The sequence below is a fragment of the Haemaphysalis longicornis genome, unplaced genomic scaffold (genome assembly GCF_048455015.1).
Source record: "Haemaphysalis longicornis isolate Haplotype H1 unplaced genomic scaffold, Haemaphysalis longicornis Haplotype H1 scaffold_1, whole genome shotgun sequence".
Lineage (NCBI taxonomy): Eukaryota > Metazoa > Arthropoda > Arachnida > Ixodida > Ixodidae > Haemaphysalis > Haemaphysalis longicornis.
The window spans coordinates 211053716-211056350 of record NW_027526203.1 but is presented as its reverse complement, the minus strand read 5'-3'; the positions used below and the strand labels follow the sequence as shown (position 1 = coordinate 211056350).

General features: G+C 55.6%; 1 pseudogene; it reads left to right on the top strand.

Annotated features, from left to right (window-relative positions):
- Window positions 1–216: 216 nt before the first annotated feature.
- LOC144157100 (MOB kinase activator 1B-like) lies at window positions 217–1848 on the top strand (annotated as a pseudogene).
- Window positions 1849–2635: the final 787 nt, after the last annotated feature.

Below are 2635 nucleotides of genomic sequence, written 5' to 3'. Positions count from 1 at the left end.
ACGGGTTAGCGCCTCTCTGCCGCTCCCGATACTGCCAATACTTAGTCACTGGAACTGCCGGAAAGCTGTTGGCCGTGTTGTGCCGTTAGTCGCGGTGTCGTGCGTAACATGGTCACTTCTGGATACCCTTGATACCCTGTATATTTTGATACCCTGTATAGAAAGATAGAAGCACCACAATCTACTCGTTGCCACAAGTACACGCGCGTCGGCGAGATGAGCTTCCTTTTGCAAGTTTGGCGGCACTCGGGCGCACTTCAGAAGGCTGGGCACGCACCTTTATTCGCCTTTGTTGTCTGGGGAATGCACCGTGTCGATGCCTCTTGCAAGGTATTTCCACAGCGGTGATTACACCTGGACTGCTATAGGCTTAGGTCAGCTGCGGCTGAGCGCGAAATCCGCCGCAAAGAATCCCCGCACTGTTCCGCGCTTCGCGTTGTATCGTCCAGATTTGTAAGGTGCTGCCAAAGGCGTCGCTCGAGCGGCAGTAGAGGCTGCGCCCCGAACGAAACGCTACGAGTTACCGCTGCCAGCTAAGTGTGACAACATCGGTGCACGTACCTTATTTCAGATCAAAATCGCTTCCTCACGATCTGGTGCAGCGTTAACGTGATCCTACGCCATTCAGGACCCGTGTAGCAGCAGTTGCACTGGTGGCGTAATATTTTACGCGAGTCGCCGAAAGGAAAGAAGTTAAACTAAAATTGCGGGTCTATCTATTGTATAGAACAGACCCCCGATTTAATACCGGAGCAGCTGTCCAACGTACGTTTTGTGCGTGACGCGGTCTTCCGTGCGGAGCTATCTGCATGTAGACACCAGTGACAAACTGAGCTGTGGCGGCAGCCCAACGAGAATTAGTGGAGCAGCGCTTGGATCTGTTTGCCGGTCATTTCAGCTACAAGCGAACGGTTGTCCCGACTGGATCGCTGTAGCGGCTTTCCCCGCGGACAAGCGGCCACTTTAGGCGGTCGTGGCTCGGGATAGGTGGGCCTGGAAACGTTCTGCGAAGACGGGAGTCACAGATACTATTGCGTGTGTAGCCGAGCGTTCTGGATAGCCATTGCAGTGAAGCGTTCTTTCAGTGGTGCGTGGGGGCGGCTAAAGCCTGGTTGTCGATGCCCCTTTGCAGCGGGGGCCGTTCCTCCGAGACGTCCAAGCCGAAGAAAATCATCCCCGAGGGCACGCACCAGTATACGACCTGATAAAGCAGGCGGCGTCCATGCTGGGCTCGGGCAATTTGTGGTTGGGCGTCATGCTGCCCGAGGGCAAGGACCTCAACGAGTGGGGGGCCGTCCACACGGTGGACGTCTTCAATTAGATCAACACACTGTACGGCACGGTGAGCGAGTTCTGCACCGAGAGCAGCTGCGCCGTCATGTCGGCGGGCCCCGAGCACGAGTACCACTGGGCTGACGGACAGACGGTCGAGAAACCCGTCTCGGCTCCCAAGTACGTCGCCTACCTCATGACCTGGGTGCAGGACCAGCTGGACGACGAGTCGCTCTGCCCCTCCAAGATCGGTGAGTTATGCTCCTGCTTGTTGTGCCCGCTCTTTTTCTGCTCCTCACGCTGTCCCGTGCAGAGGCGCCCTTCCCGGAGTACTCCTCGTCCACCGCCAAGGCAGTCCTGAGGCAATTGTTCCGGGTGTACGCGCACATCTACGACCGGCACTTCTCGGAGGTGGTGCGGCTGGGCGAGGAGGCGCACCTCAACACCAGCTTCAAGTACTTCATCTCCTTCGTTCAGGAGTTTCACCTCTTTGACCACCGCGAGCTGGTGCCCCTACAGGAGGTCATCGAGCAGCTCACTAACGAGGACCGCGACGGAAACACCTCGTACTTGTGACCCTGTCCGCCCCCAGAACTGCTGTCAGTCGAGGACGGACCTTTCTTTTTTGCCCTGGTGTGGAGGAGGCCTTCCACAGTGTGTGCCCCCGATTGGTGCTTCCTTTTTTCTCTCCCCTCTGCTGCAGCCTTTGCGCATCCTCCTTTTGGCAGCAGCCGTGTGCTTCGACATTTTTGTCATTGTTCTTTTCTTGTGAATGTGCTAGTCATTGTGTGTGCCAGGGACAGTTCCCTCCTTTTCACCGTTTTCTTCACCGTCCTGCTGCCCCCCTCTGGGTAGCTGCCGTTCGGCTGACAGGATTGGCTGGGTGGTGCACCTGCATTGCAGCACAATCCTGCTCTGAGGCGTGCGATGTCCTAGCAGTTCCAAGGTTTTCTTTGCAGACGTTTTCCACTACCATGAATGGGGATGGACGAGTTTCTTGCATCAAATTTTACTAGAGCACACGCTTCCTGTTGGATGTTTTCAGGTGTCAGAATTTCCCCGCATGTTCAGCCAAGCCTGAAAGCGTGCTCGTGTGTGCATTCATTTCGTAACGGTGTTCTGCACCGGGTTTTTCTTTCTTGTCCCTCTTTTTTTTTCTCGCCAGCAAGTTACTTGGTTGACTGATGTGGGTGGAAGTGTGTGAGTGAATGTCTTTTATTAACACAAGGAGGGCCCAGGGGCCGGAAAGGGGAGAAGGGGGAAAGGGGAGGGGAGAGGTGGTCACGAGGTGATGCTCATTTGAAGATCCTGGAGAGGAATAGTCAGTTCCTGAATGCACAAATAGGGGTGGTAGACCCCGGCT